Source organism: Cyprinodon tularosa, unplaced genomic scaffold (assembly GCF_016077235.1).
Source record: "Cyprinodon tularosa strain WSP-4 unplaced genomic scaffold, ASM1607723v1 ctg157, whole genome shotgun sequence".
Classification (NCBI taxonomy): Eukaryota; Metazoa; Chordata; class Actinopteri; order Cyprinodontiformes; family Cyprinodontidae; genus Cyprinodon; species Cyprinodon tularosa.
This window is the reverse complement of record NW_024038405.1, coordinates 403,554-427,615: the sequence shown is the minus strand read 5'-3', so window position 1 is coordinate 427,615 and position 24,062 is coordinate 403,554. Positions and strand designations below refer to the sequence as shown.

The following is a 24,062-nucleotide window of genomic DNA, read 5'->3' as shown; positions in this document are numbered from 1 at the left end:
AAACAAATATAGAAACCTTCCAAAACTCCATTGTAGAAAATTTTTAGATGTCTGTTTTGTGAATATCATCACAATGTCTACTCATCAGGCCCTTGCAGGTTAGGGACCTTGAATGTTCTATCTTCTATCTTTAGTCTAATGTATTGTCAGACAGTGAGAAAAGTTTTTTTTTTTTTTTTTTGGAAGGGGGGTGTAAATGTTTAATTTTATTTGAATATGTAAATTGTTATAAATGTAAGGGAACATGAAGACAATTTTGATTGAATTAATACTCGCATTTGTGCATAACAGACAATCCAATTTAGTTTATATTGCTTGTGCGTGGAGATAAAACACACAGATTGTACTGTACATGCAAGTGAGCTTTATTTTGCCAACAGTTTTGGATAGTGCCAGAAGGCAAGTCCCTAAAAGAAACAAAGCAAAATCAGTTCCGCTTCACAAAGTGCTGTGATGATACCAGAAGTCTGGGGCTACCCAGTTCAGTCAGGCATGAAGGGTGCAAGCATTAATAAAGCACCAACATCAGACAAGGCATAATAATATAAAGTTAGGGTAAAGAAAATATAAGAAATGATTTACAAACCACAATAGATGGTAATGGTTTGGGGGTAAACAACAGTGTCCCTGTGGTCTGGTCTGCATTTCATACCACTGTGATGAAGCTGTCATAAGCACGCACCACTTGAATTATACAATCCTCTAAGGAACGCTTGGTTTTAATTTGGATGTCAAAGAAAATGATTGACTTTTATTGTTTGTTGTGAGTATGAGAGGAAAAATCTTGCACATATCCATATCTGTCTCTGTCTATCAAGGTGAACATGAATATTTAATGTTGTTGTCTAAGTATATTCACCTACAAAATGTCAGCTACATGTGCAGGTTGCATATCTCTTTTCTCATTTTCTTCTTCAAATTTGTCTTAAAAGCAAAGCAGTGAGACTCTAGAAGACACTAGGTACTACTGTACAAAGTGTGCAATTTACGCACATGCTTCCAAACTTTTTGAAAATCATGTTCTTTGTAGTTTGTTTAAAAGTCAGGCAAACAGGTTGACTCAGTCCACCACTCCCTCTCGGCATGCTCATTCGAATGATGCATTAAGAGTGTGCAGCTTTCATACAAAATGTTTGCAGTAGCAAGAAATTTTGAAGTTGCAGCAAAAAAATCCAAAAATGCAACAATATAAAGAACCCAAAAACCCAAAACGTTAGGGAAAAACTCAGCTAGGAAGCCAGAGACAAGGGAAACAACAAAACAACACAAACCACCATTGAGTGACTGCAGAGGTGAGGTATATATTGGGAGACTGAACCAACACAGAACCAAGGTATAAGGAAACGAACACAAGAGGACAAAAAAAGAGCAACACAATAACAAAAGAACTCAGCACTGGGAGGACTACAAAGACACAGAACACAAAGAAAGTAAAAATAAACCCAAGCAGAGGGCAGAACCCTGACATTAACACCCCCCTGGGCAGATACTAGACGCCCTTACAGTCCAGGGAAAACACAAAACGCTGCAGGGGCTCAGGAAGGAAGGCAAGAAAGCAAAAACTAGAGTCCAACCTGCCCCCCCCCCCAAAAAAAAAACAACCACCAAAGGTGGAAACTGCAGAAGCACAGTCTGTGGAGACTGCTTGTGGGACTAGAGACCATGCAGAGTCTGTGGAGTCCGACAGTGCCGGAGGAGGGCCTCTGGAAGACAGCATCTCTGTAGCATGAACCTTGGAGGACATTGCTCTGCAGCAAGAACCTTGGAAGACAATGTCTCTACAGCAGGTACCTTAGAGGACGGTGTCTCTGGAGCAGGAACCTTAGAGGATGGTGTCTCTGGAGCAGGAGACTTGGGGGCTGTCCACTGCGGCACTGGAACCTTGGGGGCCACCCTTTGTAGCACTGGAACCTCGGAAGAGGCGACGTAGCTTGGGACCCACAAAAAGGTGTGGAGGGCCCAGTGAAGGGCCTTGTGGGTGTGGAGCGCTTGTTGAGGGGCCTTATGGGCTTGACAGTCTTGGAGTTCTCACAGTTCTGTTTTTTAACATTTGATCCTTCCTGGGGTTCAGGGGTCTCTGGATGGCACAGAGGATGCTCAGGGGTCCCTGGACAGCACAGAACCGCGAGATGCTAAGAAACTAGTCCATGCATTGGTTACTTCAAGCTGGAGTATTGTAGTTCTTTACAATCAGTAAGTCTAAAAATCTATCATCAAAATCCATGCAAATCATGGTCCTTTTAAGTATTTTCATGGTTGAATATGAATATGAGGCCTGTAGGCTGTCATCATCAGAGATGTGTTGCAAACCCAACCATAAATTATATTTCATCAAAGTTATCAGAATATAAGAGCTCAACACCCTCCACACACTTAGATTTTCTTCTAAACATTATACAATAGTCACTAGTACAGCAAATCTGTTAAGGATTCATGTTAAGATGTTTTGACTGAGCCTTTCAGGACAAGCACAGAATAGCAGGCATAAGCTTTTCACAGAGCCTTACAGGTTGTTATTAAAGCTTCCCTAGAAGGCGTAAATATCGACCTGAGCGTGGACTCCTTCACAGACCAGTGCACTTTGCTGTCCCGCCTCAATAATGCCATCAAATCAATCAGCCTTTCTAATTAACTGCATCCAAATGAGGCATCATCTTCCTTGCCTCCAGAAAGAAACCCTTTTTCAAGCCATCCCTTGTGTACACCCATGCCCTGATCCTGGTGCTATTTCTGTCTGTCCACTGCCTCTGACCTGAAAAAATATTCACAAAGCACCCTGTCTGTAATCTTCAAGATAATCAATTTGGCCAAAATCATCATGTAAAAAGGTTAAGGTGTTTTAATCTGTTGCAGAGCAGATCTTATGCAAAGCAAATTATGGGATAATTAAAATGTGTTTTCAAGACTAAATTAACTTTCCCAGTAGCACATTTAATTTCTTTTGTCATTTTGAACATTAGAATGTATTATTCTTATCTCAAAATAAATCTTTGCAAGATGTTCTGATTTTGTGACAAAGCATTTCTTTAAGCATTTAAAGCAAAATAATTTACACTGAGCAGCTGTTCAACAGTAATCAGACACAGACAGTGAGCTCATTCTCCTTCTCATCTTTAGAGTCCTTTCTGCCTTGACTCCATCTGGGAGAGTCAGGGAGTGAAACTCCTCTTAGCAACACCCTCAGGGTACTTGGAGAGCTACCAGATGTGCAACTCCGGAACCAAGGAACAGCAGAAGCTTTCTCATTTTGTGAAGCATCAAGCTCTTGATTACTTCATGTACAATCAGTTCATATTTTAAACTCACTCTTTATCATATCCACAAGAAAAACATGAGTGGTCTGAAATTTTAAATGGTTCGTTATGGTAAAAATATAAATAGGGATTGCAAGGTGGTCTAGCTGTTAGCACTGTTCCATCCCAGCAGGGGTCCTGTTTTTATGCAGTCATTATCAATAAATTACTATATACATTTGGATTTTTCAGATTAATAGCATCTTCTGAAAAATAATGAGCAGGCATTAAATCTACTTTGCATTAAGCATATTGGTCTAATGAAATTTCCAATCAGATATGTTGTGTTCTCATTAACTGTAAACAGATACTCGCAATAAATGTGTCCAGAAATATCAGTTTAGGTGTATAGACTGATGTTTTATTTTTATGTATGTGCTTTATGTGGTGAATAAGTTACTTCTGTTTGGATGCTAAACCACTGTTGAAAATTTACTTTTTTGCAATGAAGTAAATATAAAGTTTTCTTTTTTTTTTAACATTAATCTGCACTAAATACCAATAAATGTTTGATTCTATTTTCTTTTAAAAAAATTCAAAATTGAAAATAGGCTTGAAAACCAAACTACACTGATAACATGGTGGAAAGAATGATGCACGTCTTTAATAGTCGAGTAATCATTTAGAATATTCAGTGCTGAGCAAAACAATTACCATTGTATTTCTATTTTCAGCAGTTGAGCAGCTTCAGGTACAGTAGCTCACGTTTTTAAAATTTACGCTCTGTGAGGTTATCAGGGGTATTTATTTACTTTTACCAAAGATTATACTGTAGTTGATTTTGTGGTTTGGATTGCTTCATGTATAAATGGTGCTATATAAGGCAACTAGCTTGCCTTACCCTAGTGATGTAGAAAATTGAAAAGAATGGTGAAAGGGTAAATGTTAGTCAGATAGGGCTCCTTGTCTTGGTTGATTTAAGTATCCATCTATCCATCCATCCTCTCATGCTGTCACTATGCCAGCATATCTTCACCTGCCAGCATTTATGATGGACATTAATAGAAACAGGTCACAGACTAAGCACTCACTGTTATAATATTAGTTATGCAACCCTAGTAGTCAACAGAAAATACTGTTGACTACTAGGGTTGCATAACTAATATATTGAAGATAATGCTGCAACATGAGAAATTAGTAAAAGTAAAAAAAGAGCAAAACGAAACAGAAACTGAAAAAAGAAACAGACAATCACCTGGGGTGTGATTGTATGATACTAGAAATAGGCTTGTTGATAATATAAGAGTTTATTTAATTAATGCCAAAGTCAGGGCAGATGTTGATGAATAAAAATCCAGCAGGGAGGACTTGAGTCACAAATACAATATCTTCGAGCGCTGGCACTAATTAAAAACACCAGGATGCAGGAGTCACGGATAAGGAATGATTTTCCATTTTATTTTTGGCTGCATTGCAGCCTCTGCAAGTCCATTAGTCTCATCTGTGAGGTTTTACTTTGCTGTATTGCATTGTATCTGTTCTTCACACAGGACTGATGCTATATTGGATGTATACCATTGAAATATCTAATTTGCACTATTAAAACTGGGTACTCAAAGGAAAGTATAAATTCTGTAACATAGAGTTTTTTAGTTTTGGAGGGATTTCTTTTCTAACTGATTTCATTTTATGATTTTTGAATGTATTTTTGTGTTAATATAACAACAACACACCACAAACAGATGACATAAAGGATTAATCCTTGAAAATAGGTCTTTATTTTCTGTAAGTGGGTACTTATGTCATGTTTTATCAAGTTTTTTCAATGAATTAACACATTTTGGATTGGCAGCAAGACAAGCGCCAGACTTTTTTTCTAAGCTGTATTCTACTTAACTGTGAAGATATGCATTATTCATTTTTAAAGCCACATTCTTTGAGTGGATCATTTGGCCTGTGATCGTGCCTTGCGGGGGAAGTCTGTTTATTCCTTATTGGAATAATCTCTCAGAAGAAGAAAAGTTGCCCATGTGAAAAATCAGATTTTCTGGCAATGCACCAGAATGCAGAGGAGTTCCAGCGAATAAAGGCTTACAGGGGAAAATGCATGGGTAGGATTTTCTTTTGTTATAGACTATCAAAGGAGACCAGCAGCTCTCATTCCACTGGTTGACAGCTAATTGGTACCTCCAAACCCCTTTACAATCATTATCTGTGCTACCTGATTTTTATGTTTGCACTTTTGTTGAACAGGATCCTTAACTTTGAGGCTGAAGCCTCTGTTAAGTGTCTTGCTTAACAGGATAATGTTAGTCAAAGCTGCTTTTCATTTCCCAACAAAATTTCATATTTAGGCCTGTGTGGTTGCATGTGAATGTGCATGTGTGTCTTATTTGTGGGTGTAAACAATGCACACTACATAGTTGCCATACCTAATGCGCTTGTTACCCATCTCAGAGTCCCCCGAGACATGTGTTCCTATCCAAGGACTTAGTCATGGTGCAGTTTTAACAAGCACTGTCGATGTGAGGCCATTGAGAGCTAGCAAGATTGCAGTCAATGGTAATTTCATGTGCCACACAGAGTGCAAATGAGCTCTACAAATATCACTTGGGCTCTCAGTCTGTGTCAGTGACAGCAGGAAAGCTCAGGCGCAATGGCCACAGGCTGTAGGTAGGGGATATTATTGTGCTGAGAACAGGCGGCACAACAGGCCAAAGAAAATTAACAAGCATTGCCTGCAGCCTTTGGTCATGGAAATTATTGATGCTTAAGAAACTTGTTTTTAATGACTGAGTATTCTGTGAGGGTCAGCATATGTGTGAATTCAAACATATGCTCCTACTTTTAAGTTACTCATATTATTACTTATATTCTCATTTCTGTTTTGCAAATTATCGCTACAAATGTAATTTGTCCAAGACAGTAAGTTGGGCACTCACCCAATCTCATTCTGTACTGTTTGCCAGCTGATTGGCTGGTCTGCTAATAATAATAATTGGCATCGATAAATATTTAAGTCATCTGTCCAGAAGAAAAGCTGCAGCATCTGCATAGCTTCAAAGCCCCTTTGCTTGCTTGAGTCATCATCAATGCCACCCCTTGTGAACTCTGATTCTAATGTTAAATGGTGTTTTGATGTTCACCCTCTTTTTGCTTCTTTCTTGGTTTCTTGTTTTTAATTTGAGAAATATAATCTGAGAAGAAGCCATTTTTCAGCTCTATTACAGAGCCCCGTAGATTTAGCAACAGCTGAGCACCATGTAAAGTCACTTGAACCTATCCCTACTGATGGAAATGTCTTGACTTAGCAGTATCATGAGCAAAGCTTCTTCTTAGATCTATTTTATCTGCATTTCATTTTCACCTTTCCTGAATTTTTAAAAGTGTTCTTATCAGATGGTTGAAACAAAGAGTCAAAGACCCAAATTCTTAATATAGGAATTCACAGTATTCACTGTGATATTTCTAATCTACATTGAGAAAATAAATCCAAGAAACTCATGAACGTGTTGGAAGAAATAAGATATTACTGATGTTCTGTTTGTGTCTTAGCCATTGATAGCTGGTACTACTCTCTTTATTTGTAGCAAGTGTTATAACTAGGTCGATGCCCTGCCACATAAAACCAAAGTGTTGCAGTCATTAATTGCTAATTTTGCTCTCTTCTGCACTACCACATAAATTAATGTCAACTCAGTTAAAAGCTTAGAACTAAAAAAATGAGACAAGGGGTGCAATGGGATTCAGCCTGTGACTGCTGCCTCCTATGACTGAGAAACCGTTTGTTAAATAGAATTTCACAAAACCTTGCTGGCCCTCATTATGACAAGGATGTGCTTAGTTGAGTAGGTTGAAATCCTTCGACTCCAAACTGAAGTGTTTTTTTCATAGTAAAGGCTGAAAGAATCTGAAGTGTATTTTCACATCCAAGGTCTCCAAAATTAAATAACCGAATAGTGATTTGTCAGTCTCTTGCCCAATGACCCCTGGAGATAGACAAAAAAGTCAATAGAAAAAGAAGCTTGCTTTAGAGAGAACCATGATATTTTATATTATTTTTACATAAGTGAAAATATACATTAAAACAAGCTTAAGGGGCCAAATGGGATTCTAGACTATAAAATATCAGCTTTAGGGAAAAAAAAAAAAAGAAAAAAAAAACTAAACTAAACAAAAGATAAAATGGCCAAATGTTTTGAAGTAAGTTTGTATCCTCCCTCATGCCATTAAGCCGAATCCATTAGCAGGTTGGAGCCTCTAACATTGTCATGCTGACTCCTCAGTTATGCTTCTATGTCCAGAAATAACTTTTACCTTGAATGCTGCTGAATTATAAAATGGGACATAGTTTAAGTTGGAAGCACTCCCAAATGAAACATTGTTCTTCTAGCTCAAGAGTGACATTGAAGTACAAGGACTGAATACAATGGGTTGAAAGATATCAAGGAGAATAAGGGAGGATGGTGAAAGCATTAATTGTTGAAAGGACAAGCCTAGACGAAACTCTCTTCATGAATTAAGAAACGCATGGTAATGGAGTCTATGGTTTCATTGCAATTTGTGATTGAGGCAGCCATGCATTCACTCCCTGCTTATTAGAAGGGAATGGAAAGACCCAGTTCTTCTGATTAATTCCTTTAAGTGTTTGGTGGGGTGTTGGGTACAAGCCGGGATGAGAGCAAACCAAAAGAGAGGAAAAGATTTTGATAAGAGAAATAAAACATTATACACATTTATAGATTAAAACTGCTTTCCTAACTGACTGATTGTTAGTAGAGGGACAATAACTGACATTGACAAGACGTCAGATTATCAAAACAAGATTATTGAGTGCATAAACAATGCACTCTGAGTAAGAATAAATCAGTGAGACTAGAGACTGAAAAAAAGGATGAATTCAAAAAATTTTAAAATTGGGGTTAATTAACAGAGTATAGATTTTATGGAAATTAAAAGGTAATCTTTTCTGTTCTGTGTTTTGCTGTGTGATAGTCCTAAAAACCTTAACAGCAATTAGAGTCTTTTTTTTTAATTAGGTTTCAGCACCACAATATTTGTATTACTAAAATATAAGAACAATAGCCAAAACTTTTTTTAAATTGTTAACTTTCCTTGTTTCGTCTGAGTCAGCTTCCATTATACCCAAATAGGTTTAGTGACCATTTAAGTACTTGAACAATAGCCTAACCATTTACTTAAAATGTGCATGGCCCTATTGATCTTCAAACCACTGTGGAGCAACCAAACCTTTTCTCTGCTTGAAAATGATCACCTCAGACTCAAGAGGAGCTGACATTTATCTTGCTTGATTACCAACTGGATGAATCCAGTGGTAATGTTAAGCCATGAAGGTCATAGCTTAAAGTCTCTAACATAATATCCTCTGTAAAAAGCAAAACTACGACCAAAGTGTAGGGGCAAGGATGCATTTTTTGTCTTGTCTCTAAGGGTAGGGTGCATGTGTGGGAGGTATGTATGGGCATGTGTGGGTAGAGCTGTAAGTGGGTGTTGGCATGTGTCTGGAGCTGAATAAATGTCTAATGAATATCACCTGGATCTGATCAGGGGCTGTTTGTTTGTTTGATTCAGAGAGAGGCTAAGGCAGGGTGCCAATATTTATTTGACCGCAAGTTGAAAGCTAATTAAGTCTGCAAGTCTATCTCTTGTACAATGCTTCAAAGAAAAAAGGGTACAAGAAACATCCCTAACTGCAGTAAAGCTTTACGTGTCCTCCTTGGATTCAGGGTGTCGAACAGATCCCTGCTCTCCTCTCCATGATAATATTTGGATGATAGTCACTTACACAAATGTTTAAGAAACCAGACCACCTTTTCTTTATGACAACGCCAGGATACTAATAATAATATAAATAATAAATTGTTCAGAGAATGCAGACACATTGATTTAATGAGGAACTGAATTACTCATAAAACAAACCAGGTACCAAATATTTCCAAAGCAATTTCCCCACAACATCATATAGGGTATAACCACAAGCCCTCTTTAGATTATAAAAGCAACCTCATGTAATCTGCATGCCAAACAAGGGTAAAAATTTGGCCCACTTTTCCCCAGCCAGAACAAATAATATCAAACTGCCTCACTTGAATCATTGGTTTGACAGTCCTTTCTATCTCCCTAGAATATAACGTTTCTGAAAAGGATGAGAAGTACAATCCATCAGAAGTTGGACACGCTCATCTCACTTAAAAGTTGGAATCATCATGGGTTGCCACTACACAGGTGTTGTTTTAAAAAAGACGATGAACTTTGATTCATCCCTTCACTGGGATTAATATTCGTTTCTAAAGTCTGGGGCTATTATTTTATTATTTATTTAGAAAAACAAATTAAACAACACATTAAAAGGGGAGTTAATGACAGAAATTGATATTTTATACCTGTCTGCCAAAAACTTTATGCCATTCTTTGATATCTAAATGCCTTAGTGTGACACAGAGGGAGTGGAAGAATGGCCATGAACAAAAGCTGCACACCCAATAGGATAATGATCTCAAAAGCCTCTTGTATGATAGACCATGCAAGCATATCTAATAGAACCCTTGAAATGCAGATTTCACATGATGCAATATTTATGAGGCAAAGCGCAAAGCATGCAACAGGGATATTTATAATTTCAGGAATCATCCCGCTAGCCACAGGATTTTTGTCAGGGCTTCAGAGTTGACAATGTTCACAACCTAGTTCTAAAGCTGCAACTCCTGGAACCCATTGGTACTATTAGCACTCTAGCATCTAAAAGTGACTTGTTCTCTGCAGTCAGCAACATCACCATCTTCATCTGTTCCAGTTAAAAAAAAGCAGAGCATTCAGGATAATCTAAGCAGGGTACAGCACAGAAAATAGGTACTATTTAGTACTGACACCAATTTCGAGACCATGTATCTCTACTGTAATGGTTCAAATGTGAGCAGTATCCATCTTTACTTGCTGTTACATTTAATATGTTACACTCTTCATATTTCCCTAAACTCTTGCACACCTATGCCAGTCGAGCTATGAAAGTTGTGAAACCATCGAATGCTGTTACTAGCCCACTGCAGACAACAAAACTACACAGTTTACTTGACAAATCAAATGAACATTTATAATTTTACATGCCAGAAATTGTATTATATTGAAAAAAAGTCAAATGGTGATATGTGGTAACAATGTTACAGTTCAATATTAGAAACAGTTGTTGATTTAAATTTTTTATTGTCATGTTGATCTAGCAAAGCTTTTGGTGACTTATCTAAAATGTTATTTTAATATAAGCCTTATTTTGATACCCCTTCCCATAGATTTCTTTTGTAATTGCTGAGTGCAGTGAATATGAAGACAAGACATCCAACGTAACAGAAACAGGTCAGTATTGTAAAAACCTTATTTTGTGTTTGAAAGCTAAATGTTATCATGAAGTATGAGCCATTCCTCACTGAATACGATGACTTAGGTAAAATAATTTTAAAACACAAAAGACAGAAGTCAGATCTGTAGTTATTTAGGTTTTTTCAGGACGCTGCTCAGTGAGAGCCGATAAAAAAATGTGCTAAAAGAGACATGTCCCTTGTAGTTCTGTGAGGAAGAACATTCCATCATCAAGGCCCTGTAGCAATGTATGTGATTAGAAAAGTTCACCTTAAGCTTTATGGCAACGGCATTTGTATTACAGAAAGAAAAAAACCTGAACAGAGAAATGTCAAGGATTTAATTGCAACATTTATATCAGTTTGTCTGTTTGAAAGGACAGAGAGCAAGTGATCTTGTATTAAGCTATTAAATTAATATGTGTGCTGTAGATGTATGTTGTTGAACATTCCAGTTCTAAATATACGCAGGATCTAAAAACCAAACCCTGGAAGAGAGTACAACAGCACAGTTACAGTATTATCAATAGAGGCTTTACATGTACCTCAAAAAACAAAAAAAAGAATGGGAAATTGTTGGAATAAGTCCTAACTTTAATTACCATGGTGAGAAAATGTGTTGTCAAAAAAGAAAAAAAAAAGTGGTTTCCTAAAGGATTAGCATGCAGACAAATGGATTTGTGATGAAACTACATAAGTTTCCGTCCTCGAAAGTGTCTTACAATTTTAAATCAATCTATTCATAACACCTTGATCAAATAATCAGGTCATTACCATGACAGTGCTTTATTGCATGATAAGAAGACATTTTGCCCCTTGATTCAGATGTGTTGGATCAGGCAAAAGTAAAAAAGTTGAAGGACCCTTTAAACCCCTTTAAAAGCTGGATTTTGACACCCTTGCTCTTGTCTAGATCATCCAGAGTCCTGTCTTATCCCCTTCTCTATCAAGTTAATGACCCTGCAGGTTTTCTATGGTATACATTTTCAGGGACACAGCTAGTAAAAAAGTAACAATTATTTTATATTCAGAAACTACTTTATATTCAGATTAGAATTTTAAATCCATTTCAAACTGTTTATCCAGCCATAGGATCTAACATTCCTATGACTTTTGGAAGAGAGGCAGGCACATAGATTCTCTATCCTGCTAAACAGTTGGTAGAAGATTCTTTTCTATATTCATTTGTTTCAAATTGGCATTCTTTGTTGCAGTTTTCTTACTGTCAGCTTTAGATATTTGTAAAATTATTCTTTAAATCATCTGACCATTCTCTTCACTGTATGGTGGCAGGATAAATGTGGGAATGTGGGACCACATTCATTGTTCAGTAAGCAGAGGTAAGAAAAAAAAAGGCTCCCTGTTATGCAATATCTATTCTCCAGTGAAGAAGAAAATCATGAGTTTGTAATTAAAAGCCAACAGAAATCCTGATCAACTTGACATAGCAAAATTAAAAACATTTAATTAGGTAAAAGAGTTAAAACTTACATTGATTCATTGGAGATTTGGTCGATCAACAGAATCCTGAATGGCGACAGCACAGCACTGGATATGAGAGCTAAGGGAGTATATAATGGCAAAACTGAGATGTATCAGATGAATGGATCAGACTTATGGTGATGGAACTAAAGGCTACGTTCACACTGCAGCCTGAAGTGAAAAACGTTGATCTTTTTTGTTCAGACTATCATGAATAGATCAGATAGAGGTTACAAATGGACACAAAATGGATTTGGGTCACTTCAGGCTGCATCATAAACATAGCCAAAAAGGGTGACTTAATTAGCCAAAACACTTGAACGAGAGTCATTCCAAAAACCATTAGCCCTTTTGGACTATACAACAAGTTGATCAACTTTTCAGCTACGTTCGTTTATATTAGGGTGTTTACCTGTGATCAAGCAGTAAAACATAAATATGATTTGTTTTATGATCGAATGAGTATGCATTCTTTTTTAAATAACTTTGTGTCATTAAGAGTGTAATTTTACATTGCAAGTTTTTTAAAAAATTTTTAAACATTTACTTCAATATTGCATTTAATTAATAACAGCACTCCTTGGATAATCCAGGTTATGCATTATGTTAAATAAATTCAGGCCTAGATTGTTCCATGAATGGGTTATTAAAATGCACATGTATGGAGTTGTTTTTAACTAAGCAGTTTTATAGTCATAAACCAATCATTTTAATAAGAATAAGGCCTTTAAAAAAGAGATTTACAAGTACTTAGACTGATACAAATGATCATGATAGCTAAAAAAAACACCTTTTCAAAGGCTCAGTTTGACAGTGGGTAGGGTAATTTTAAGGTGAAATATACAAAGTGAAAACATCACAAGTGCATCTTACACAAAAGCTATTGTTTGCTCATTTTCTTTAAAAAAACTAAATATTCAATATATTAAAAATAAATAAATAAATATTTAATATATTTAGAAAAATAAATAAGTTCTCATTAAAAATCTGAGAGTGCACTGTATACCTTGTCATTATATCCTGAAGGTCCTGATGGATCATCTAAATAAGTGGTCTTTCTAATTGTCAATCATTCTGGTGATATGTTTACATAAGGCCGTCCTATGTACTGACCCCGCTCAGCTTTTTCACTGCGGTTTTTTGAAAATGGCCTAGGGTCTTAAGGAAAAAGTATGTACAAAGTGTATGAGAAGAAAAGAAAGGCGTCATTAGAGGCAGATACTGTATATCCCAGAATGCTTTGCGCAGAGAGCTCTCCTTGCAAAGCATTATGGGATTTTTTGTCACAGCGGCCCGCTGTCGCTAAAGGTTGTCACTAATAACAAAGATGGTGAAGGCAAGGTGCGGAAGAGGAGGAGTTACATGACCAAGGGAGCAAAAAGCAATGATCATCTGTTAGAATGATCAGTTAACTGAGTTTGCGTTAAAGTCCACTATATAGTCCCTGCTGTACAGTATGTGGAAACAGTAAGCCTGTATGAGCTATGAGAATAGCACATTTTAAACAGGGTGTGCATGAGGAGAAATGGGCTTGTGCATATTCTTTGTCACATGGGGTGGAGGTTTGACAGGAAGACCCCAATGCAGACTGAAGCTGAAGGAGGTTACTTTAAGATTTATTAACCAAAAAAGTTCTACAGAAGCAAAACTCCAAAAACATAAATCCACAAAAATCCAAAAATACTGAAAACCAGGTATACTCACAACAAGAGGGAAAAGAAATTACATAAAACCAGCAAAAAGTGACTGAACAGGAGGAGACTATGGCTCTGTTCGAATTTATGGGCTGCGTCTTCCAAGGACGCGGTCTACCTGGACTGGATCCTTTGAAGTAAGGATCCAATAAGGAGACCAGAAGAGTTTTGGCTGTGAATTTAAACAGGTCTACCCTTCGGTGGCTTTTACTGCCATACGCTGTCGCTTAGCAAACGTGACAGTTGACACACAAAGAGGAAAAGAATGAATACCGAACTTTTCAAAACTGTTCCTTTTTTTTATTTTTCTTTTCTTTTTTTTATTGTAAAGGGATCAAAGACTACACTCATGAGAATCCAGAGTAGAATAAAGGTGCTAACCACCGGGAGCATAAACAAAAAAAGCCAATGTAATGATATAAACCTAAGTCAGTTAAATAATATGGTGCTGTCATTTTGCACATCTCTGATGTTGCTGCTATTTTCAAATATCCATTACTGGAAAAATGTCCATAGCGTTATTCTGGTTATTTATTCTCCATGTTGTTAAAACACTTTACAGTACAGTATTTTATTCTAAATCTAAACATGTCTACCCCTGTCTAAATCTAAACAATGTATGTATAAAAAATATCTTCAAAATCTCTTATATTCAACAAAAAACATACTTAGTTAAGCAATTTGTGCAAAATAGCTATTAAAAAATAAAAATCGCAGCCCATGAATTCGAACAGAGCCTATATGGGAGGGAGAAAAAAAGACCAGGCTAATTAGCAGATAGGGAGCAGGTGTGAACAGAGGCAAGAAGGGAGCTAGGGAGAAGGAGACTGACACAAGAGGGCAAAAAAAAATATCTAAGAACTCAGATGCAAACCCCCCCCAAAAAAACTAGAACACAAAAATGGATATAAGACCAATGAAAACTTAGAGATAAAACTTGAACAGAACCCAAACCATGACACGGGGCAGGTCTTTAAAAAATCCTCCACAATACCTTTAAACAACTGTGAAGTAAACCTGTAGGTGTCTCCCTGAGACAGGGGCAATAAAATAACAAACAATAATAAAATAGGTACAGTATTAGAAGAGTGAAAATATTTTATTTGTTTTAGTTTATTGGGTTCTGCTGCTTGAAATCAGATTAAGAAACAACAGTGTTGGGAAAAAATGTCACAAGTAAGACCAAATTAATGCTCTGAATCACATCATCTTATGTACCCTTTTAAGAAGGGATACTATTTATTTCACTCAGTTCTGACCCTTTACAATGATTGGGTTGGCTTAATTTTACCATTTATTGAAGAAAATTCACAGCAGTGAAAACAAATATAATTAATAAACTCCTACCTTTGCACCTGTAAAGCATTTTGTCAAACAAACTTTTTTAATAAAGCATCATGTCTCTAAAGCATCCACACATCCCAGACCTTGGCTTACAATGCAGTTCTAATTACGATCACTGAGATGGTTTTACACATTATTACCAGTCTTTGAGCCAGCTTTCAAAAATACCCAAAAGATAAACAGTGTAAATGAGATAAACTCACAACTTACTTGCTCTGCCAAGTCTATGCTTTCATCCATCAAATAACTTCAGCACTGACACTTTTCTCTATAACCCATCAAGTACAAATTACCCAGTTCAAACAGTTCTCTCATGTTCCCACTGACACTGTTGCTAAAAAGATTTAAGGTGAGGTGGTTGTTTCATTATAATTTTTTCTTTGTTTCTAACTCTATAGCTAGACCTCAAAAAACACTTCCAACAAGCAATACCTGCAGCTCAAGTTACCATGGTAACTCTACTCTTAAAAATAGACCTGGAGCAAAAAATCCAGTTAGAATGCATTTCATTGATGTGGTTTAGGAAAACATATGCTTCTGGGTGCACAAAAAAAAAAGAAAAAAAAAAACAGGGCAGTGAATGCCTCTATTACAAAATTGCCAGACAGCATTATAAACCCCTGTTTTTGTTTAAACAGTATAGCAGATGGACAAACTACGATAGAGACAAAAATGTATTACATGTTGCTGTACATTTAGAGGAGAAGAAAGCAGCAGTATAAGGTGTCTTTTTCATTCCTGCTTTGAATGAAGTCTCTACAGAATAATGTTTAGACAGCTTTGACAGACGCTGCCTCACTTGTAGGATTTACATATGCTGCGACTGTGAGGTTGGCTGATGAGGCGCTGGTAGGGTGTAATTCTCCTTTGTGCAAATCTCGACCCACTAGTGATTTCAAACTTGTTGTTTGTCTTGTGTTGTCATGCAAGTTTACACCTCCTGTTTATCATAAAATGAATTAAGGCTTTGTCACTCTTGATGACATATCACTCCACACTTGTCACATCCAGCCCCCTACTGCTGGTGAATCTAGCAAAAACTCCCTAGGTGCAGAAAGGATTTTACAGTTAGTGGAAATCTGTTCATTGAAAGTACTGTGCATAAAAAGCAGCATTTATTTTTTTTCATTTTTTGGTAACACACAGACCTGTAAATCTTTCAGTTATGAAACAACATGCACAAGACACTTAGAAAAAAGCCAAAAATGGTGTGATTTATCTGCCATTCCACTAGTAGGTGGTTTGATCTTTGAAATTTAACAACATGCACAAGTGTACAAATACTCCCTTATTTCTTATGATTGCAGCTATACTGCACATATGCCTCTGCTAGAGAGATTTAGTTTTTCCTATTTTCAGAGATCAGGATCTTTTCAAACTCCTCTTATTTGGAACCCATTTTTGATATCATGTTTTTTGAAATAGAAGAAACAAACATGCTGTTGTTGTTTACACGACCAGTTAAAAGTTTTCTACTTTTCTGGGAAGACTAAAATTCTGAATATGCTCATCTTTGATTAAACCAATCGCTGCTCAAAACTTTGCATGAATTTTCTTAGATGGGAATACACCCTCAAATCCATATCAATTTGTTGCAAAACTATCTCATAATCATTTAAAAATTCATGGTAAATCAAGAAAAAAAATATTGTAAAAAATATTGGTTTGTCTGACAATTCCTTTATATTAATTAAATCAAAATTCTATTTAGCTGCATACATTTTGTTGGTCAGCTTCCAATTTTTTTTTATTGTAGCACACTAGGTTTGTTTTCTAAGCATATTCATATATTATAGAAGCCATGTATCCACAACATGTACAAGAAAAAACACTCCAAATCCTACTGCTAAAGGTCCTGATGTTATACTATAACTGTTTTGCATCTTTATGAATTTATGTTACTTAATATTTAGTCCAAGAACCTTGGAACTGATTGTGTTTTCCTGTGAACATACTCCCAAATGACTGTTTGGACAACAGATGTAAGTCAAGATTCAAGGTCAAACACTTATCTGCACTCATATGGAATTAATCCATAACAACTTACATTCAAAATATATAGGAATTTTATGACATGTAGTATTCAACTAAAGGTTAAAACTCTTAACTAAGCTTGTGAAACTTAACTAACTTAATATTCACTATCTACACATAGAATGAAATCCCCCCTAGAACAGTTGGAATCCCTGATCAACTGGCCAATGCAATGCATTGATATCTCAGTTATGCTTGATTTTTATGATTCTGAGCCAAAGCTTATCTTGAAGAATTTGGAGTGAGGTTAAATTAGCTCTTAAACTAATTTAGAACAATTTGGGTATGTTCTTATGGGTTATGCAAATCCAAGAGTTTAATAAAACATGATTTTGGTTAATAATATTTTAAAGAATGATTTGCCTAATCAGAAATCAATAATCGTTTAAATAATTGATTCTTGATATCAATTAATTATTCCTGAGAGAATAACGACAGGTTAGGGACCCTTAAAATGGCACAGGGAACTTCTATTCATGCCATGAAATGCCTTAAGCAACACAAGATAGATTAGATGCATGAACACAAAGGAAGAGACGCTGAGCGTAAAATCTAAGACCTTATTTGCTGTCTGGTTATTGTAGCTAATAATAATTTGATCAAACGATAATTGAAAAAAAATCATCATTGTGCCACTTTTAATAAAAGTAGGTGATTCTGTGAAGCTGTGGACCTATTTCTCATCCCAAGAAAACCTTGTTAGAGTGCATGGTACTATCAACTGGTTGGATTACCTTTTAATTTGTTAATCAAAAATCTTGTAGCAATTGCAACTAATGTGAAGATTGGGTCACTGAATGTATTAGCAGGTCAAGGATCCAAGGCCAATCATCTGACCAACACAGACACGATTTATCATATGCAATATCACGCTGCTTCAATAGGCACCCTAGTCATAAGACCTGAATACAATAGACATGTGGGAGGGGGCTGAAGAGGAAGAGAAGACCCAGTACTCTGGACAATCTAGAAGGATTGCATGTGGAGGAATGGTAAACTAGAATCTCTGTACAATTTTAAGGAGGGTTGTACCACATTAGTTTTTAAGATTTTATATAAAGTTGTACCTCTGATGTCATCAGTTGTTATAATGGGTTTGAGTAATCAAACCCACATGCAGGAAAAACACTCAGAGAGCTGGCAAAAGTTAACAGGTTTTTTGGTGAGGGTTACAATGCATAGAGAGAGAGATAGATAGCATTTCTCAGTTGAAAACCCAGTGGTCAGGTTAACCGGAAACTCTAAGGGGGAGATCGCAGGAAGAGTTCACGGTCCGTAGGGAAACTGAACAAGGCTGATGAATAGTTTTGAGTGGACTCACGTTTGGGGGTTTCTTGGTGATCCTTGGGTCCTGTTTGTGGGGACTTAGTCCAGAGGTGCAGAAGATCGTTGGAGGGTGGACAGGCAGACTAGAGTTGGGTCCAAGGAGCAAAGGAACGGACTGTCACTGGGTTTTCCAGAGGCTGGCTTGAACGGCTCAGATGAAGGTTTTCCCTTGCTCAGAGAGAGATGAAAGTTTTTCCTTCCAAGGGAAGAGGAGGACCAGGCTTATCCAGCGGATAAGGAGGGTTTCCTACCGGAGAACACAAAAAGAGACAAAGGCAAAGCTTAGGCTCAGAGAGACAAAGGCAAGAATTAGACTCAGCTAATCTCAGGAGGCTAGAATAGACAATACTGGCAAACACTCTGGCGTCGTGGTGGTGACAATCCGTTGCTCTTATACTCCTCTGGTAATGACCCAACAAGCCGCAGGTGAGAAGGAAAAAACCCGGAAGCCGCCCTCCAAGCCAGAACAGGGAAAGAGCACCGTCTGGAGGTGGAAATAAAAAAATAAAATAAAAAAACCCCACAAACAGAAACCTAATATTAATTAGCACTGTAGTAAAGCCATGCCTGTAGTTTTGTACTGTTTAACCATAACTTTGTGATTTACACTGCTGTAACAGTTTAGATCACATTAAAGGTGTGAAAACTTTTTTTTTGTAAAAATAAGCATTGGCTCCTATTTGTTTTATTTTACCATGTAGTTGTGGATACAAATGTCCTTTAAATCAATAACTTTTCCCTGAGAATTTTCATAATCTGTTTCTTCCCATTGTTGAGCCAATTATATTTGAGTGACAAGCTCTATTGAGTATAAGCCTCTGGCTATTTTCTGATTTACATTAGGTTCACTATTTCATCTTGAAGAAAGACAAAAACAGTCATTTGCTGATAATGGGAGAAAAATACATTGTAGCAGGTATATGAAAGAAGTTATTCAGAGAAAGGTAAAGCTGCTATGTTTGCAGTGTGGGAATACAAAGATGTTTTTCAGAATGGAAAATAACAGTGAATCCAGAAGCCTCTAATACAGGCTGTAGTAGAAAAAAAAACAACTAAAAGAATAAAAAAAATGGCTTTGTTTAGAGCAGCTATGGTTTAGGAGTGGTGCAGTCATCTGTCAAAGGGAAGGTTGACCGTTTGATACCAGCTCAATGCTTCACATGTAAAACTGCCCTTGGGCATAAAGTGAGCCCTACATTTCTTCATTTCTATTGATTAAACTGTCTGTATGGAGTGTATATAAAACAATTTCAAACCAAAAGCATTTGGGATTGTTTAAAGATTTTTGAAAGTACTGCTACGAATCAACATTTTGACTACTTTTATAGAGGGATCTGACAATTTAGGAAAGTTTTCAACAGAATAAGCTATTTCCATATTAACAGTGTATCTCACACTAAATTATGTTTAACAATTTACTCAGAAAACTATGAGTAGAAACACAGATGACACCTTGAGTTTGGGAGACAAACTCAAGTGCCCCCTAAGTTGCACTACTAAAAGCCTTCCATTTGACTTTTTTTCACTGCACTGCGACTTGTTCTTAATAATGTGATTTAATCATACATTTGGATATCTTCACTATCTGAAATTGTGAATAAAGGTTTTCAATTTGGATCTTAAACTTTTAGGGTCCCATTTCTTTATATCATTCCTTAAGCACCAAAAAAATGTTGCCAAAAAATGATATTCAGAGCTTCTTTGAGAGCTTCTTTTCTCACAATGAAACCAAAGCAACTGTCGGGCTCAGAACAATATTCAAGACGGATAGAAAATAAAATTTCTTAAAATGCTTACTATGAATGGAACTGCAATGAACAGCGTCGGTGTCTAAGGCAGGAACCTCTGCAGACGGAGAACACAGGTTAGTGATCACGTCTATCTGGCAAAGGATGATAATGAACGTGTGAGTCACTAGCCTAGACTTATAGTTAAGTCGGTGCCCAGAGGATGAGGCTGGTTCCAGTCAGTCGGCTGCCAACAAGAGGCAGCGAGAGCCGCCCAGAGAGTCCTAGAAGTTGATGTCTTGGAGGTCGGAGGGCGTGCAGGAGATCAGAAACAAGCAGATGAAGGAAGGCTGGATGATCCAGAGGGCGAAGTTAAAGCTGGTGTTGAAGATGAGCTCAGTAGTCAGAGCCCGGAGATCATAATCTTCTTCCTTCCCTGAAGATGTTTGATCTGTAGCTTCTGTTTTAGCCAATGGGTTAAGTGTTTTTTTATTAATTAAACTTGCAGGAGTGGCAGCCTAGTGTTTAGGGCATAGGGCTTGGAATCCTGAGGTTCTGAGTTTGAGCCCCACTCCCACAGACTGCCACTCTGGGTCTCTGAACAAAACCCTTAACCTCTGATTGCACTCTCTGCTCCCCAAAGAGGATGGGTTAAAAGCAGAGAGTAAATTTTTCCATAGTGAGATCAATAAAGTTTCCAAAGAGATGCAAAGGGGGGACCCAGAACGGACCTGGGAAACAGTTATAGGTTTGGTAAACAGACAGGCCGAATTCAGCAGGAGTCTGAAGACAGATCAGGCAAGCAGATCAGAGTGGGGACAGGCAGGCTCAGAGGTCCAGAGGCAGGATTGGTCAGGATCAGGCAATCAGAAATAAAGGTACACTGGAGAACTCTCAACTCAGGCTTGAATAATCTGGCACTGATAACTGGTCTAAAGGCTGGTTAAATAGAGACCTTCCAGATTTCACTTGGATCTTGGGGTTCTGCTGGCTTCTCCGGACCCTGGCAGCCCAGCTAACAACTCCAGGCTCTGCGTGGATCCTGAGGCCCTGTCAGCTCATTCGGGTTTTGCAAACATCCTCTGCTAACATGGCTTTTCTTTTAATGTTGCTTTGCTCATTGTTTGTGCAAAATCTAAGATCAAGTGATTTACACTCGGTGAGTACATCTTACAACATTTATGGCTCTTTGGATGTAGCCTATGGATTCAACTGTTCAGCCTTTGTGCATTCCCCTCAAATGCCGAAAGAGTTGGCAAAGGACTTAAATTTAGCCTGGTTTCTACCCAGAGATATTCATCAGCTTCAAAATCTCTTGATTTTAAATGACTATTTTGCATTTGATGACAGACATTTCTGGGACTTTCATTTTAAAAACTCTACAGATCTGTTGTATACTGATGGTAAACAGAGATGGTTAATATTCTTATTGCTGCTTTTGTCTGGCAACGTTCAGCCAAATCCAGGTCCTGAGTTGCAGTGTATTTCATTGCCATCTGATGTGAAATCCATGTCTGGTTTGAGTGTAATTCACCTAAATGTTCGCAGTTTGTTACCCAAAATGGATCTGCTTAGAATTTGGGTGAATTTAACAGATGCAGATATTGTTGTGCTGTCTGAAACCTGGCTGACAAAATCAATTACTGATTCGGACATCGGATTAAATGGTTATAATGTGTTTCGTACTGACAGATTAAGGAAGGGTGGTGGGGTTGCTATTTATGCTAAATCTAAATTTAATATGAAGTTAGTCCATTCAGAATCAGTTGGTAAGCAGCTGGAATTTTTGGCAGTGAGGGTGGAGTTGGCCAAGGGCCTTTATGTTACTGTTGTCGGGTGTTATAGGCCTCCTTCTGCCCTCAGTACTGCATTGCAGACACTTATTCAACTCTTATCCAGATTGGACTACTCTGAAATTATTTTAGCAGGTGACCTAAACTGGGACTGGCTAAAACCTTACTCAGATGAATTTAAGTCATTTTGTGATTCTGTCAATTTTACACAATTAATCAACTCTCCCACTCGTTTAAATCTTAAGTGCCATGAGAAATCCACATTAATTGATTTAATTTTGACTAATGTCCCGCACAAATTTTCTGCTGTTGGTGTTTTTTGCAATGACCTAAGTGACCACTGCGTTATCACTGCTGTAAGGAATACTAAGTTGCCTAAAGGTAAACCTCGTGTAATATGTAAGAGAAATCTTAAAAATTTTAATGAACAGGGCTTTTGCCATGATTTGTTTAATTGTGATTGGAGTAGAATGGAGCTGATTCCCGATGTGGAGTCAGCCTGGATCTTTTTCCGGGATAGTTTTCTGCAAGTAATAAATAAACACGCCCCACTAAAGAGATTTAGAGTTAAGGGGCGGGATAATCCCTGGTTTTCCTCTGAGCTTGGAGATATTCTTCATGACCGCAATTTAGCTTGGGCCAAAGCAAGAAAAACGGGCTCTTCGTCTGATTGGCTTGCTTTTAGACGGCTAAGAAACAAATGTTCTTCTTCTATTAAGAAAGCAAAATCTGATTTTTATCTGTCAGTCACTACTAATAACTTAAATGACCCCAGAAAATTCTGGAAGGCTATAAAATTACTTTCTTCTAACAAAGATAGTATCAATGTTCCTTCTTCTATTATGAAAGAGTCTGTAGTAGTTTATGACAAGCTAGAGATACTGAATCATTTTAATGAGCATTTTATTCAGTCAGGTTCTTTGTTTGACACTGTTTGTCCTTATGCTGTGACACCCTATGGAGATGTGCCAGTCACTACGGGTGTTTTTAATCTCGTTCCATTTTCAGTGGCTGACGTTCAAAAAGCCCTAAAAGGACTGGTTCCTGAAAAACCCCCAGGACCTGATCTTATAGAACCCTATTTCTTAAAAATAGCTGCTGATTGTGTAGCACAGCCTCTAACGTACCTTTTTAACCTTACTTTAAAGAGCAACACTATTCCTAAAATCTGGAAATCTGCATTTGTTTGTCCATTACTGAAAGGGGGTGACCCGTCAAATTTAAATAATTATAGACCAATTTCTAATTTGTCTGTTTTGGCCAAAATGCTTGAATCCCTGGTGAGTGATCAGATGAAAGACTTCTTGCACGCCCAGGACATTTTATCCCCAGTTCAGTCAGGTTTTAGAAAAAAACATAGTACCATCACAGCTGCAATGAAGGTGATAAATGATATCTCTGTTGCTCGTGACAAGAAGCAGCACTGTGCATCACTTTTTATTGATTTGTCAAAAGCGTTTGACACGGTTGATCATGATGTTCTAAAGATTAGGCTTCTTAAATCAGGGTTTTCAAAGAAAACTGTCTCTTGGTTTTCAAACTATCTTAGTGACAGAACTCAGTGCATTAAGCATGATGGTGTTCAATCTGGTATTTTACCAATCTTTAAAGGGGTTCCACAAGGCTCTGTATTAGGCCCTCTTTTATTTACTATTTATATAAATGATCTTAATCGGCATGTGTCTGATGCAAATTTTCATTTTTATGCAGATGATACAGTTATTTACTGCTGTGCACCTTCTCTTAAACAAGCCATTGCACACTTACAGAATGCTTTTAATGTGGTCCAAAATACTTTGCTACAGTTGAAACTTGTGCTCAATGCAGAAAAAACTAAATGTATGCTTTTCACAGACCTTCGGAACAGGTCACTGAATGTTCCTTCAGTGGTTACTCTTGATGGTCGTGAAATACAGATAGTTTCAACTAAGTATTGCCATTGATGACAACCTATCATTTAAGCCTCATGTTCACTGTCTAGTGAGAAAGTTGAGACTAAAATTGGGTTTTTACTTTCGAAATAAGCTGTGCTTTTCTTTTAATGTAAAAAAACGGT

At 37.2% G+C, this 24,062-nt stretch overlaps 1 protein-coding gene across 1 annotated transcript in view; it reads right to left on the bottom strand.

Annotated features, from left to right (window-relative positions):
* The window catches only part of LOC119780195 (lutropin-choriogonadotropic hormone receptor-like), a 71,843-nt gene extending 53,300 nt beyond the window's left edge, over positions 1 to 18,543 (bottom strand). Inside the window, exon 1 of the mRNA XM_038280129.1 lies at positions 18,482 to 18,543. The gene's annotated coding sequence lies outside the window, so the exon portion shown is untranslated. The remainder of the gene's footprint in view (positions 1 to 18,481) is intronic.
* Positions 18,544 to 24,062: the final 5,519 nt, after the last annotated feature.